General features: G+C 38.7%; 1 long non-coding RNA gene across 2 annotated transcripts in view; it reads left to right on the top strand.

Annotated features, from left to right (window-relative positions):
• The window catches only part of LOC107201091, a 91,249-nt gene extending 76,418 nt beyond the window's left edge, over positions 1-14,831 (top strand). For both annotated transcript variants that reach the window (XR_001520000.3, XR_004496797.1), the window contains exon 6: positions 11,332-14,831. This is a non-coding gene — a long non-coding RNA (uncharacterized LOC107201091). The remainder of the gene's footprint in view (positions 1-11,331) is intronic.
• The last annotated feature ends 2,694 nt before the right edge of the window (positions 14,832-17,525 follow it).

Below are 17,525 nucleotides of genomic sequence, written 5' to 3'. Positions count from 1 at the left end.
GGATGGATGGATGGATGGATGGATGGATGTGATATGTGATATGTTTCATTGTGAGTAGTTTCTGCACCTCACTGTATCCTACCTATGGATTAGCCCAGACTGTTCTCAAATCCCCGTGGCTTCAGAGGAGAGCCTTGAAAGTTCATGAGATGAAGAAAAGTGTTTCTCTATTACTTTAAATATATTATTTTTTTCTTGAAAAAAGTATTTTAGTCAAAATCAAAAGAATAGCAGGTTGCTTTTCCTGTTATACTATTTTCATCTCAAATATATGTACTAATATAGGAGCCAGAGAGAAGAATGTTTGTATTGCTTGATGTAGAGCAGATATCACATAAAGTAGTCTAAACAAAAGTCCAGTGATGACATATTACTTCTTTTACTTATTTGTACTAACAGCAGTTATTAATTTTAGATCTAAGCATAAAATATGCATATCCTTGGAGTCTGCTTTACTGCGGACATTTTATTTGATACACACAACCATTAAATTTGAAATTGTTCAGAAACTACTGCCAAATAGCAATCAAGCAGTTGAAAGAATATAGCATATCCAATTGGGTGTCTGCAACAAAAAGGATGAATGTTTTCTCTGTTCAGATATGTGCTTGAACTGTGAGGATACCAGCACTGTACAAACTCTCCCGTGTCCCATTTGAAAAAGGGCTTGGAAAGTAGGTCTTGAAATTTGGTGCCTGGGGACTGTAAAAAGTCAGCCTGGTTAATCCAATAGCTCTCCATATGAGGCTTTGATCTTTCAATATATAAAACCCACAGAGTCCTGTGGAAACATTTCTCGTAGCATAAGAATTACAGAGGGAAAGGTATGAGAAAGAAAGAGGGAAAGAGCAGTTCCTCAGAAGGGGTGGTGCTACCATCTGTGGTTAAAATATGTGCTTACATGCTCTGGTCACAGGAGCAGAAAAATGCCACTTACCTTCACTCTTCTTCACAGAAGAATAAGATGTCATGGATGGAATTCTCAGTGTGTGACTGCTTGTTGCAAAATCTCAGGGATTTTTTTAAGTGAGCTCATACTTAACCTCCTTGGTAGGCCTGTAACTGATGTGCATTTTCTCTGCTAGTTGCCAATGACTCATTACAAGTGCTGGCTGAAACCTGGAAAACTAGCTGGTCATAAGATGTGGTAATGAAACACTGACACTGATTTATGCATCTTGATTACTTGTATTTTACACAGTTCTCTGGTACTGTCCTCTAGATGTAAAGACAGTCACAGGGCTATTATTTTCTACTTTGTTAACAATAATTTCAAAGCTGTGACAACCTTTAGAGAAAAAACAGGTCAGTGTGATACAAAAGAACACAGGCCTCATTTGAGCTTGATGCAAGCAGCCTCTTCCAGGCTGGTCATGTAGCTTCCTGACTTCCTGTCTAAAATAACTTGAAGTATCTGTTCTCCTCAGTTGACTCTGCTGCTACAACCACAGGGGCAGAAATGACTGCAAGGAGTGACTGCCCAGACAGTCTTCGACTTCAATGAAGTAGAAGATTCACAATGAATCCTTGTGTGAGGACGGGATTGAAGTGGAAGTGGAAAGGGAGAGGTGCTGATGAAGACCAGGAGTCTGATGTACTTTACTGCTCCACTGCATAACTAGTAGTTTAGAACGGTGAACTCTGTATTTTTAGTAGTGATTTCTGGCTCTTGGGCTGAAATGGTTGTTCTGCCTTGAAGCAGGATGTGCATATATTTCTTTCAAAAAGTGGGTCTTATCAACAATACTGTTGTATGACATTGTAATATAATAAATGTACATATTGAGAAATCCTAAAGGACTTCATCTTCTAGCACAGGCATCATTTGGAAAATGCTAGATAGGCTCATTTTGGATTTCTGGATTTATTTATCTTGATCAACCTATTCTTGTGCACCACAATATCTAGGGAAGTTTAGAGACTTAAATTATGCCAAAGGTATAGAGAACTATCTGGAAACTATTAAAACTCTGCATATAATAAGTAAATTTTTTCTGCAACACTCTGTTTTTCAGAACTAGATGTTATGATAAAACAAATTCTGCAATTTGCAGTTTTAAATGTGTCTAGGATTTAACTGACCTTACTAAATGACTGTATCAAGACCCACATTAACTTAATCACAACAGGATTGTGATTTAAAACTGAATTAATCATAACAATCAAATTTTATTATTCTGACATTTTAAAAACATGAATTATCTTATTATAATTAAAATGCTAATAATTTTCCATAAGTATGTGCCAAAGTATGGATATTAGTTAGGTTTTAATGGCTTTCTTCTCAGTTAGGGTTTTATTAAAGCTGGTACTCAGGTTTGATGACTGCATTCATGTCTCAGTCATGGTCTTCAGAGTTCAGAGAGAATCAGTACAGATAGAACAACTGAATATGAAGTGACTTGCCTGTGATTTTACTGCAAGTCCATGCTGACTCTCAGGTCAGCATCCAACTCTCAGCTTCCCCTTGCCACTTTTGTGCATCGTTTAAGAGGACTCTAACTAAGGATTGGACTCAGAGGTTCAGTTCTCTGAGGAGAATTTTGGGTGGAGAGCTCTGAACAATGAAGGGGGTTTTGTTACTCATGAGGACAATGGCAGCAGTAAGAAGACAGCCTGAGCACCCTGAACTGCTGAGTTCACACTGGGTGAGTAACACATGAACAGAGCACCAACACAGAACTAAGACTTGATGCTTTTTCATTTTCTTTATAAAAATGGAACATATATTCCAGCAACTGGGGACTGGATGAGTTCAGCAGCCACAGTGAAGACACTCACTAATGTGGGCAAAAGAGCAGACCTGAGGCTGTATGATTGTCATCCTCTGCATCAGCTTGAGGTCTGCAGCACCTTTAACCCAGTGTGGAGGTGCAGCAGTTTAAGCCTTTGCTGACCCTAAAGTTTCATGGGTTCTACTAGAAGACCAAACTGCACTCCGCCAGTGGCACAGTGTCTCAGACACACTCAGGTCCAAAAATTAGCAACACTAAAGATATTTTACTTCAGAATGTTATAAATAAAGAAAGATATACCAATAGTGGTCCACAGCTGTAGAGAGAAGAGGTGGGAGAACCAAGATTTAAGTAAATAAAATAAATACCGTTGCCATGACAGATTAATCTCATCCAAGTACTCTGCTCTTTTTTTCCTGTCTGTAACCATGAAGAAAAATGCTGACAGGTCTCCCTCACAGAGTTTTCAAATCACTTTGCTTCTGAACCACCTCAACAAAGGAAAAAGAGGACATTCCCCCACCTAATTTTGAGTAGTAGGGATTTTTCTGACAATATTCATTGTTTCTTCAGTGGAAATGAATATGGGTTCAGACACATCCCTGGAGGCAGGGTTTTGATCTCTGTGGAGCTCACAATGAGCCAGGAGCAAGGAGCAGTCACAACAAAATGGAGAACATGAGCATTAGAAGAGCAGAGCTAAGTCATTAGAGATTGTTCTAGAAATCAGTAGCCCCTAAGGAGGCCTGAGCATCCTCAGCTTCTGATTCACCCTTTGCAGGATTAGTCTTACAATATTTTTAATGGGTATCCATTCTATTGCAATGTATAGGAGTGCAGTGACCCTTAAATGTCAGCATCTAACATTACATTAATTCACTTTCTTAATGAAACTAAAGAGGACTCAGAGTTTTGTGACCAAAGACTATTCACTAGAATTGCACCTTTCATTAACTGACTTTGGAAGGATGAAATGAAATTAACTTTTTGAAATATTTTGATATTGGATACACTGATTTTCTGAGCAGCAAATCCCTCTGGTTCAGACCTCAAATAAGGGCTTCTGATGATTAGGATGTAAAACGAACTGTGAAATTTTATATGCATAATATCCTTTTCCTAGTGCAAATCAAATTTGCTGCCCTGACAAGTAGTTTGATCCTACACAGCACAGAAGCATGGTAGTCTGCACCAAAAGCTCACATTTAAAAGATTAAATATTAGTTGTTATAGAGAACAGCCTTTCAAGGCTGGACACCCATGTATAAAAGTGAATAGATACAAAATTAAAACTCATAATTGTCTCATTGTTTTCAAAAGGCAAAATAAAAATTCTTCAGTGCATAGGACATGCTAGAAAACAAGACTGACACTCACCTTTCCTTCCTGGATTGACTTTTGGATACAAGCCCTGCCTAAACTGGGTTTGAAAGTCCAAATCTTGGAACCCATTATGAAAATCTACCAGTACAGTGTGTCAGGTCACCTGTAACTTGAATGGGTTTCTGGGGTTTAAAATATTTCTTTGTTTCTAGAAATATTCTAGTGCTACCTGTGGCACTAGAACACTTAATGTCCCCAGGACAATAACTAGAATGTTTAGGAAGGGTATCAATTCTCCTGCAGTTCTGCTTTACCCTTCAGTTCCCTGCAAGGGAAAGAAACCCACAGTATGATATGAAACCCCCATTGACTGTGTTTGTTGCTAATAAAAATAAAAACCTCTTTACCACTTTCTAGGTAATGGACATAAACTGTTACAAAGCAGACAATATATTAAATGGATCACCATGACAGTCAGATAAAATCAGAGAGGACTTTTGTGTCTAGTTCTAAAGAAGAGACTGTTCATGTTAATAGACTGGAGAAAGTGTACAAGAACAGTTTATTAATGTAAAAATATAGCCCACAGATCTCTTCCAAGGACTGCAAGACTTATTTGTGTGTTAAAGTCCTGGTAACATATGCAAAGATTATCCTGGGGAAGCTCTAAGTTACATACTTAATTTTTCATAATTAAAAACTGCCTGAAATTTGATGCTAAGAGCAGCATAATTTAGACATAAGAACATTGTCTTAGTGGCAGGGACTGCTTAGGAAATAGGCAAAGAAAAGAACAAACACTAGCAAGAAATGAAATTTTAAAACTTACACAAAATCAAATTTACATTAATAGGAATTAATTACTGTAAAATTATTTAAAGTGGGGGCAATTGTTATGTGGCACTCATTTTTATCAATCCTCACTTACTTGATACATTACAGACAGGGTTTCAGCATGGCACAAGCATTTCCATTTCCACTGTATTCCTTAATGAGCAAATGTTTTCTTTCTTCAGATTTCAGTCAAACACCCCCAGAATAAGTTCTTGCAATCAGTAAGAAGCTTCCTCTTGTCCTTGTTTCCCAAATGTTCAATTGCATTAATGGGAGAAAAAAGAATATACAAAATTCCCTCTCACCATGGGTATTTCTGTGTAAGCATTTGAAGTAGATGGCATGAATGCCTCCTGGGTGGGAGTTTGGTTGCTGCTTTACAAGCAGAAAGGAAGTTTTTGGAGTAAATCCTTGTTCCGTCTCTCTAACTAACTGTAAATTGGATTTGCTCGTGTTGATCTTCCTTTTCTTTGTTGGCTCTTTAGGGGTACTTTGGGAATCATGTGAGAAAATGTACATGTGGACTGCATGTCTCACTCATAGCCCCATCTCTGGGAGATGGGTTAGTGCTGTGGCTCAAAGGGCATAATCTCAATGACTCAAAATAATCAAGCCAGAGATGTAAGACATGGCAAGGGATTCCAAATATCTTCACCATGCTCAGTACCCTCACCTGGCCTCTCCCTCGTACCTCGGGGAAAATAGCTGTGCAATGTGTTCACTGAACCTAATGAAAATGGGTTGGCTGTATTTTGGTGAATAAGTTATTGTCTTTTTCCTAAGTCAGTGGCAAAGAGGAAAAAGCCAAGGGTCTGTGGCTATAACATCTATCCCACTTTTACTTTTACTTTTACTTTTACTTTTACTTTTACTTTTACTTTTACTTTTACTTTTACTTTTACTTTTACNACTTTTACTTTTACTTTTACTTTTACTTTTACTTTTACTTTTACTTTTACTTTTACTTTTACTTTTACTTTTACCTTCTGAGCAGAAGGAATAAGATAATGGTTGTCTGTAAATATATTTTTCCTCCTTTTTGTCCTGTGTGTTGTTTATAAACCTTCCATATTTACTTGAGTGAAATTATCAAGTAAATAATTCTTAGTCTGTATGTTGTCAGTAAGCACTATGTAAAATTTGGAATTGTCTGGATAAATGTTATTCTTAGAATCATCTTTCCAGTCAAAATACTGAAAATTAAGAATTTAGGAATTACTCTCTGCTAATATCTTTTAAAATTGCTTAATGTAAGTAGTGTCTGTGGGCCTTCTTTTCTAACAACAAATAGTTTGAAGAGAATCATAACAGATGTGTTTTAAAATGTGAACAAGTATTCATAGATTTTTTCCCTGGAGCTATTGCCTTGTGCTGCTTTCTTAGATGGTGGCTAGTTCTTATAGAGAAAGAGCACCAGAAGCCTGCTGATTCTCTTTTCACAGTTCTTGGATATGTAATTTCACACACAGAGAAGAAAAATTGTGTGAAATGTTCTAACTGACATTGTCAGTCGGCAGGAAACCTGAAGAGAGATATTGAGATGGAGCTGTGAAAAGTGACAGTAGCAGAGCAGTACATTTTTATGTGATAGATAGAGCTGTAGGGTGCAGGTCATTGCAGCTGGCATGGGGCAATCTTTGTGTTACTGATATCCCCAGGGCTGCAAAGGCTGAGTGCCACGCTCAGAGAACTAACCATGAAGGCCAAAAAAGCAGCATCCAGTATATGTCTTATACAGCTATATTGTCCTTCTCATTGTTTGTTCTAGTAGCTTATAGTGGAAATTTCTAAAAATTATCTTTTTCCTACATAATATATAAAAAGCCACAATAAGATTTTAAATTGGACAGTTTTACTGCTGAAAACTAACACAGTGTATGTTAAATTGCGTGTTTGATCAACAGCAGTGCACGAATTTTATATCTGTGTTCTTTCTCAGATATTTTACAAGTACTAGAAATAAATTGTTAAAAACTGGAAGTAGAGAGTACTGTCTCCAAAAGCACCTTCTAATTTCAAGAGCAACCCTCAGAGACATTCCTTTGTTTCCCTTGCTATACAATAACTTTACAAGTCTCAAAACAGGAAATACATATCCTAAATCTTCCCTGGTGACCATGTGACTCACAAAGTTGTCTCAAAAAGTAAATTAGGTACAATAAAATAAGATAAAATAAATCATTCACTTAATTTAAAATAATGTTCAACTGAAAGTTGAAATTACTTTATGATATCATGCTTTTCATTCTTTTTAAATCTCCTTTTCATGTTTGAGGATATTGTGGACATATTCCATTTTGTCACCTTTAGGATAATTGTTTTGGTTTTTCCTTTCCACATCACTTTTCATTATAGTATGAAATAGGAAATAATTTCATTTTATATACATTTGTCAAACAGAAAGCTTTTATTTAATGTGCCATTTTCATAGGATTTTCCTCTACAGAGAATGTAGACATTTTCTGATTTGACATGAAGCTAATTTTGGAAACCTCAGGAACATTTGGAGAATGAAATCCCATTTCTACTGTCCAGGCTTGTTCAGTTTGTTTCCACAAATGGTGATGCCAAGAGGTTTTTCAACCTCTTTCTCTGGAAGTATTGTTTCTGTGCTGCATTTCAGCCTGTAACCCTGGCATTGTCCATTTCAATTTCTTCTGTACTTAATGACTGTATTAGTATAGAATTAAGATAATAAGAATAACTGCTCCTTTTTTTATGGCACTTCATGTGTTTATGAACAGTCATACACTTAAGGGTTATTTTCCAAATCATTTTTTATTTTTGTTGTTCTCTTCTGAGTTCTCCAATTAGTATGTATTTCTTTCTTAATGTGGTGTTCACAACAGCATGCAGTGTTCCAAAGGAGTCTTATCAAGTGAAGTAGACCAGAATAATTACCTCATTTCTTTAATGCGTGACATTCTTATTAATGTGACTCAATGCTGAGTATTTGCCTTGTTTTGCCACAGCATTGCATTGTTGATTCATATTCAAATAATTAGTCATCACAAATCCTCATGCTGTTCTCTAAGTCCATGTGCTAACACAGGCTATCCCTCAGCTGCCAATGGGAGCAGGCAGGAGCCACTCTGTACAAAAAAAAGGTATACAATGTCCCCTCCTAACAAGACTGACAGTTTCTCTACTCATATGTGATTACTGGTTCCTCAGATTTACAGGATTTTAAGTATATTCCAGTTGTGAGTGATTTCAAACTGATATCTCAACACTTGTCACTACTCACAAAAATGAAGATATGCCCTCCCACTCTGCACACATAGTCTTCAGAAGATATAGAAAGAAACATTAGAATAATGGAAATTATCCTTGTCTCAGGGAAAATATTACTGGAGCCATTGTAACAAGACACATTCCTGCCATGAAGATTTAAGGGATCATTGGCACTACTGTTAGAGTCCTGTTTGGACTTTTTTCTTCATGTCTGCATTCTGGCACTGTCTCCTTGAACTGGAAACAGGTATTTTCTGTTCCCATGAGAATCACAGGACTTAATTTTCTTCAAACACTGGCATGAAGTCTGCTAAAATCTCCCAGCAGAGCTTGTGGCTCCCACCACAATGGTTGTGAACCATTTGCCAGGAGAGTGAGCATTCTCCTGACTGAGAGGATGCAAAGCCTTTGTTTCCCAAAAATGTGCCACATGTAAGAAGCAGAGTCCCACTGATATATTGATCAATGCACTTTTTTATTCCAAAATGAGCCTGAGACTTAAGTTCAGAGAATGAAAATTTCTGGCAGCATGGCTTCTGGCAGGTGGCATCAAATTCACCTGGCGGCCCTGGCAGAATCCTCAGCAAGGTGATTCTGCTGCTCACAAATGTAAACAAGTTCTTAATTTTTGCCCTAGAAGCTCAGGTTTAATTGCTTGGAAAGGACACAAACACAGAGAAATGATGACTGTGCTAAGTTCACCTTCCCAGGAAGCAGGCTGCTTCCCTGGAATGGCAGTAGCAGAAGACACTAAGGTTTGTCATGCAGGCTTACCTCCAAAAAAGGACATGAGCCAAAATAATTGACTCAATGCTGTTCAATTTCTCACCTCCTTCCTGAGTGGTTTTATATACAAAAAGACAGGGCCTGTGATCATTATGGTCACTGAATCCTCATCTGAGAAGTGCTGTTCTGCAGACACAAACTGCAGGAATTTGGCCCATATGTTTTGAAGCAGTGACTTGAACATGGGTCTCCTGCATCCCAGTTGAGGACCCTGATAAGAAGACTGCCACTGTCCCTCTCCCACTGGTCTGACAAATTATTTTCATTAGAATGAAGCAAAATAAACAGAACTCAAAGGCCTAGTATGCAGAAACCCATGAAGGGAAGTTTCTCCCAAACAGGCATCACAGGAACTCATGTACTTCCAAAGAGACCTGTACAGCCGTCAAATATTCTTATTCTGTTTGAAAACTTTTTCTCTCTGTTTCTTGCAAAAACAAACAAAACTTTTTCTTTTTTTTTTTTCCCAGGGAATATTACTGTTTTTTCCAGTAATCCTTCTAAGAACCCCAATGAGACATGTACTTACAGAGTTATTATTACTAATCAAAGATATTCTAAGCAAATTCAAACTCTTCCCTCATAAGAGAATTCTCGCAAATATAGAATCTGGGTGCAGCATAGTAGATTTTGTTGTCTGGGGAATCCTAAAGAATTTCTGTTTCTCTCTGCCTTTTCTTCTAAAAATGGTAATTGAAGTACTTAGAATATTGTCTAATCCTAGGAAATAAAACTTGGTAAAAATGCAAACCATTGCACCATAATATCTTCATGTGGCAATTACATAAACAAGGATTTTCAAAAACAGCTGAAGAAATACAGGGGCAATGTCTATCAAGTCTTATCTGAAAATACTAAGTACTTCAGATTCCTTTCAAAATTCTGGACATGAAATATTTTACATCTGCAAAGGTAACTGATTTATTAAGAAATACAGTACCAGTTAGACCCCCTGCTAAGTCTCGGAATGCAGGGTGCAATATCAAGAAAAATGCCTCAGAGTCATATCAAAAGAATTTGCACTGTTATGAATTTGGGCCAGTAGCCACAATGATTTTTATGATAGGAAAGAAAAATGGCAGACACTGGTTAAATAGGTTAGAAAGTGGGTTTAGATTCCTCTGAGATCATGAATCCCAATGGGAGCACTGTTGATCTAAAGACCACAAAGAGATAGGACCAGGTCACGTGCTGATGCAAATGAGCATAGTTTTCTTGACATCAGTGGACCTTCTGTGATTGATTCCAGATGAAGCGATGAGATGATTTGGGTGTGCTATGCCCTCCTGAAAAGCTGTTGAGAGATGCAGTGAGATCAGTACTGGAGTAGCCTCACCAGAGGCAAACACACAGCCAACAGTGTTCCCTTTAAACAGACATGGAAGGGAAAAGAGCAGCAGCATCTCTCACTGTGTTGGTGGAGAGACAGGATGTGGTGAAAGGACAAAAAGCAGTGTTTGGAAGGGAGGCAATAAAGGCAGTGTTAAGTGACAGAGGCAGAAAGAGCACCTCAAATTATCCCAGAGCTTGTAGGACTCCACTGCTCTCCCTATCTTCAGAAAACCTTTGCTTTTGCACATCTTTAGATGGTCTTTGAGGTTTGGCTCAACAAGGGCTCAAATGTGTTTGCCTGGGAATAGAAAAGAGCAAAGATGAGTCCTGCTCTAAATACACTCAAGCTACAGCAGTAGCACAACCAAGTCAACTTCAGTAACTAACTAATGCCAGCACTGCCTACAATTTAGCAATAGCCTCATGGCTACCCTGGCTCTCTGAGCAAAAATTCAGGCAGATTTTTTGATCTGGGCTTCATGGTGTTTTGGCTGGTGTGGCAGCTACGCTAATTTGCTGATTATTTTTCAAGTGCTTTTTACCTTAGCACTATAGATAGACCTAAGTGTGTCTAAAGATATTCATCAGTGGTTCCAGGACTACCTAAAATATTTAAAAGTCTGGTAATGTGCTCCCTCTGGAAATGAAATTGAAAGTAATTTATTTGCTTTGAAAGTCTCAAAGCACTGTAGTGAAGTAAATCACTCCTTATTTGAAATGGCAGTACCAAAATGCAGGATACAAGAAGTTTTCTTCATGGACTCAATAAAACCGGAACATAGATTTCATTTTTTCCTAAGTTTTGGTTTTAATTTTTCTTAGAGCATTATTTACACTATTTAAAGGCATTGCAGGCTGCATTAAAGGCTTTCACAGTTGAATCAGCTTAGGAATCTGCATAGGAATAGGAATCAGAATAGGAAACTGCAGACTTGCTCTAGTATTGTCCCACATTTGGCCATTGAAAGAAAACTTAGAAAGCTCTTTTCAGAGTAACCCCTTTTTCTAATACTGAAACAATTTACTAGTAAACTACCCAATTAAAGCTATATTAACTTGGATATTTTATCTCACTCTTATTTTGCAGAGTCAACAACCCAAGTACAAGGAGACTAATGACTTAAAATTGAGCCTTCTCTGTACAACTGATGGAGTTTTGTTCCTGGGCTATCTCCTTCTCGTTTCATTCAGCATGAATGGCAGATTCCTACATCGTGTCAAGTTTCGGATCACCATAGAAACAAACTAGGAGGCAGTTTCATTAATCATTTAGAGCACAAGAAGTCTAGGTCAGTCTGATTGCAGCATATAGAGTATCATCCTAGCGCCACATGGGACTCAGTTGATTTGAATTAAAAAAGATTAAGCTGCCCCTAGGACGCTCAGCATCATCAGTTTAAGTTCTCATGTAACAGTGGTCTCTGGAGCCACATGGATTAGGAGAGTGAAGCTATGCATTTATTTTTCAGGGCTCAGTGAAACATTAGATGAGTGCAGGTGTCTGAGGGGGAAAAAAGGACAAAGATCACATATAGTTTTTTAGACTTGTTGCTGTTCTTTTGAAACTGGAAACAATAACTCAGTTTTATTTCTCCAGTGACAGTTACCGCTCTTTTTTGGCCATGCAATGGTACATCTGTTACCCAATGTTTACATTTTAGATTTACAAAAATTTCATACTATGAAGCATAGTTTTAGCACAGAGCTGCAAGTTGGGCATAGAAGTTTACATGAATGCTGACTTTTGCTTCTCCTGATGGGGTAAAAAATGCGTGAAATAAATACTGGTGACATTTTAGTTTTGCTTGAATGAAGATTTATTGCTCCCAGGAAACTGACATACAGGCAGCTACAAATCAACTTGACTATGAAATAGTTGTATATGCACACCACAAAATGAGCCCCCCCTTCCAAAGTACTCACCTTATTTATGGGTCTTCCAGTACTTCAAAGACCTTCAGTAACTTAGTCCAGACTGGTTTATTGCTTTTCAGAACTAAGACATTTCAAGGGGAAAGTTGCAGGTTACAGTATATTAGGACTCTTTCTCTTGGGGGTCTAAGAATCCCATGATGCTATATGAACTGTTGATCTAAAGCTTATTACAGCATGACTTCCTAGAGTATAATTCTTAAATCTTTTAAGTTATACTGTACTGTCTTTAATCCCAAGTGCTAAACCTAAAAGAAGAACAAGCTTTACAAAACTCAGAATGCCATCTGTGAGCTGATGTAATTACACTTTGTTAAAACACTGTTCACTTACTTGCTCAGACTGCCTGTGACCTATTTCAAATTAAGTTGTTTTAATTTTCAACAAATGTTTTACATAAAACAATCAGAGAACAAAATTTCAAATCACAATATTCCTCCTGAAAAGTAGTTCTGTGGACTGAGTTTCTCCAGTTTACTCGATAACCAAAAAATTCCCTATCCTGTGTATTTTGTTCATTTGCCCTTGCTGTGCCAGTTACCTGGGCTGTGACAGTATCATGAGCAGTGAAGCCTCCTGTCACAACACATCAGGAGGTACCCAGACCATGTCAATACTTTTTTGCTGATGTACTGTCATCCTGGGGATTTCCAGGAAAGAAATGTCATTAAGCTCAATTTTAGAATTTCCCAGCACTGTGCAAACAGACTGATTATGAGAAGGGGGAAGTGAGTATTATTCCCACTTTTACAAGTGAAAGTTGATATGATGTCACGCTTGCACCACAACAGAGGGCATGGACCACCATTGGAGAGCTCCTGTTTTCCCACCTGGTGCTCAGCCCAGATCCTCCTGTTTACAGCTTTCTGTTGATGCCCACAAGATGGAAAAACAAGAGCTAAAGCATAGAGAAAGAGTCCCGATGGAAGGCACAAAACAGCTCATGGTAGCTAAAGCTTATTGAGTTCCAGCCATGGGCTGGTTGCTATGAAACAGAATAGAACACATGGCCTCTATGAAGCAGCATTTCTATGGTCTACTTCTAGGGTTGCCATCCAGCCATTTCCAGCCAGGTTGGAGAGCTTTGCCATCACCTGGTTGCATGTGAGACTGGTGAATTTGCCTGTGTGAGAAGGAGCAGCTGTGGCACCCCAAACCTGCCAGCAGCAATGATGGCAACCAGGCTGTCCCACCCACACGTTTCTGCTCCACTGACCCACCAGGTGTCTCCCACCAGCCGGGACGTCTGCCCTCAGCCACAGCCAAAGCCTGCCAGAAACAGTCCCTCCAATTGTGTCTCTTGTTCAAAGCCACCAAGCCTGAAGAAGCACAAACAGCTCATTCACAGTGTAAAGCAGTGCTGAGCCAGTGGTGTGGAACTGTGTGGAACTGGCCACCATCTCCTCCATCTCACCAGGAGCTGCTCTATTTTGGCTACTTATTTGTTTCCTTTAATTCAATATGACTTTCCCTTAATTGCTTTTTTCCCTACCTCTAGAGGAAACGTCTCTCTCTGCAGTCACAGTTTCAGGTCCCAGTGCCCCATAGCTAGAGGATGGAACAGGATGTTCCCTACCTGTAGGTTTCATGAAGGGTCCCCAGAACTGCAGCAAGGCTGCAGCAACCATACATACCCCTCTGTGCCCTGAAACGGGAAGCTAGCCCAAGCACATCAGGAGATGGCTGCCCCTAAATGAAGCTGCAGCTGTGGGTTGTTGTGAATTGTCTTGCATGTGCCACTTTACAGATATCTTATTTTTGCTCTTCATCTTGTGGCCAATGGTAATTTCAAGGTTAAAGCCTACATGCTCAGCTCTATTAACACTTTATTAAAATTACCATGAAGCTGAAAAGGAGATAATTTCATTTTTCTACCAAACACATCCTTCAGGACCCAGACAGGCCTGGAAAGCTGCTCCTGGGCTTCTGCCAGTTGGAGGGAGAACTGTCAGGTTTGAAATTACACAGAAGCCCATGTGGTATCCCTTACTTCTGCTGCTGCCCAAAGCCATCAGAAGGAAGACAGCTTCTGTACAGCCCTTTCTAGCCAAGCAATTGTGGCAGTATTGTTTTTTAATAACCATGTAGCAAAATCACTTTGCCTGGTATGTGTTGCCTACAGATAGTCTCCAAAACATCTTTTGGCAAAAAACATGAAGAAAAGATTTGCATTCACTCTACTATGTAAAGCTAATATAAAACATTTCTAACTAATTACATTACATTGGCTGACTCTTGCCTTACTCTTTTGCTGTAACTACAGTGACAAAAAAAAGTTATGTTCCTTTTGCATTTCACATGGAGTGGATCAGAATTATTTGAATTCCTGTGCACAGATCATCATCTGAACCATGTGCTTGTTCCCAGCCTTTCACTTATGCCTGACATAAGCAGTAATTTGAAGATGTTGAGGTGTCAAAAAGGATCTGAATCATTCTGACAAACCTTTTCTCATTCAGCTGTTGACCCATAGCTCTGTTTGAATTTGGGAAGCCTGAGGTCAGAATGAAAAACATCATTTTTCTTGTAAGCCAAATATATTTGACTGAGAAAAGGTAAGCTAATAAAGATGGAGAGGCAATTTTTAATGTCACTTTTTAGAGTACAGTAATTTGTCTAATCTTATTGCCTTGGAATATGATTACACGTAATACATTCGCATTACACAGGAGGGAATACATTTGGGAAAGAAATTATATGTTTCTCTTCCATGCCCAACATATGGAAACATGTATAAAATAGGAAGGTCTAAACTTTGCCAGTGTTCACAATCTCTTGTCTGTGAGAGGAATAATGTAATTGTTTGGAAATTTCTGGTGACAAATGTACTAATTTGAACCTAAGTGAATACAGTTCACCCAATTTAATAATTTTGGGTTATGCAAAACATTGGCATACAGCAAATCTCTCAGTCTATACACTAATCAGTGAAAAATTCTTGGCCACTTTTCCATAACCCTCTGGTTGTTGCTGGTAGCAAGCAGAGATTTACTGTAGGAATTAAAGAAGCTTCATTCCTCCCATCACCAGCAGCTGTTTGTTGCTGCAGTCTTCCTGGGCAGGGCGGAGCTGTATCAATCCATGGTATGCATGACTCACAGGAAAGTAATAAAAACCTGGGGCTAGAAAAGGCCTCAGGAAGGCAACTAGCTCATAGTGCAAGAGCTAGAGCAGCTCATTTAAGATAGAAATATAAGTAATTGAAAAGCACATGCAGAGGAAGCATCTGGGTGAGTCTTCTGGAATGCTGTAAGTACTGGGACTTCTGCCTGCACATCAATCTCCATATGCAGCCTGGAGCACTGTGAAAAGTCCATGACCACAGCTCTTTCCAAACAGCATTTGGAGGCAGTGCATAAAAGCCTAATGCAAGAAATACCCACCTCTAGACTTACAGTCAACCACAAACACATCGAGCTGTTCAAGAATCCTGTGAGCTCCACAGCTTCACCAGTGATGGATTTCATCATTACTATTTCACAATAGATAAGGTCCAGAACCAAAATACAGAAGTCCTTTTTCACTCTGAATAATTCACAAATCTGAATTATCTGTTCTGGGATAAAGTCCATACCTTGGTTCCAAATTGTAGGTATCATATGTGCATTTCTGTTTAATTAAGGCAAAGTGCATTTGGGTAGCTGTCATGTAGTGCCTGGAATGTGATGGAAACAAGAGGTCCTGGCTGCCTGCTGCTGAGGAACTCCCAAGGCACTTCTCACAGGAGCAGTGGTGTTAACCCTGATATCCTGGTCAAATTCCAACATGGTTAATTATATCCCGCTTACCTAAAGCGCTGCCATACTTTCTCTGCCTGCTGCAAGGACTTGCTGCACTTCTGGTCTCTTCTGGTCCTCTCGAGGGTTATTGCCTTTCACATCAGAGGCAGTGGTACTTACAGAGTATATGCAGTTAGTTATCAGTTTGTAAAAGTTCCTAACCAGCACAGAACTGTTAAATTAAAACTGCAGTTATTACTATGTAGGGTCTGAGGCAAAAGAGCAAAAAAAGCTCCTGCAAAAGAATGAATAAATAAACCAGGGCTGCAAATGAAATTAGGAGCAGTAACTCATGCATTACGGCAATGACCACCATAGTGGAGTCCATCATGCTCCACTATGTGACCAATGCCTGACGGAAATTAGAGAAGGATAAATGTGAGTGGGGACAGAGCACTGAACAAAGAGCAGGGGAAGAGCAGCACAGGTGAATATCCCTTGGAGATAATAATAAGGAACCCAAAGGAGAGAGGGAGAAGACTATACATTCTGAGTTCACTGAGTTCACAGGAACACTTCATATGGACTGATACCATCTGCTGATGCTGCCTGTGAAAATATAGTGATTCAAGACTTTATAGTAAGTGAATCTTCCCCAGGCTGTCAATTCTGTGTCTTTTGCATACTTATTAAAAGCTTTTAAGAGATATTTGTAGCTGTGTAAACTACAGTGAGATTGAACAGTGGGAAAAACCCCATGCATTTAAAATTTTGGCTATGAAATTTTGACTATGAAATAGAATATCAAGGATAATGTTAAAATGGGAATATCACATCTTACTGTTTGTTTGGAAAGGCGGTGCAGGTGTGGTAGATAATACTATTGGAAATGGCTGCATGGAGTCTTTTTGCATCTTCCTTAAAAATAAATATTTCCTGAAGGAAAGAAAATTTTGTATATGCATTTACATACCAGAATGTATCAATCTTCTTAATTTTTCAGCATCAGCAGCCACCAAACTGTCATTGAAATTAACAGACGTGACAGGTTCACCAAGAGGGGCTGAAACCAAACCAAAGAGTGGATTTCCATACTCTGGAAATTCTTACCCTTCCTTGCTCTCTTTTCATGAAAATCCAAGCTGTTTATATGTCTGCCAAGTATCCTGCTATTTAGAGAGTTCACAGGGCAGCATCCTTATAGCTCACCTCGTGTTATAGATTCCTATTTTCAGGGTTCTCTTCTCTCTGATACGTACATGTAGACACATACACATGTATATATGCACAGACACGCTGATTAGATCTCTGGCAGCATGGTGGTTCAGCTACTCAGCAGAATTATTTTAATTTGTCTCTAATATTTAGTTGAGGACATGGCAATAGGATGTGCTGTTGATAAATTAAATGTGTGGGTGTGCACTCCAATGTATGCACATGAGGAGCTATTCTTGTTCCTGTTTTTAGAAGATAGGTGTTTCTATCACAGCTAGAAACCTTCACAAATGAGAATAAGAGCACAGAATCTTAAATGCCTCTTTCTGTCTTCTGTTTCTCTTCTGTAAGCAGGATGAGGTCATGTTAATGGAGTAGCACAAAGTAGACAAGATGACATAGTAGATGCTATCAG

The sequence above is a fragment of the Parus major genome, chromosome 3 (genome assembly GCF_001522545.3).
Source record: "Parus major isolate Abel chromosome 3, Parus_major1.1, whole genome shotgun sequence".
Classification (NCBI taxonomy): domain Eukaryota; kingdom Metazoa; phylum Chordata; class Aves; order Passeriformes; family Paridae; genus Parus; species Parus major.
This window is presented reverse-complemented; position numbering and strand designations above follow the sequence as displayed.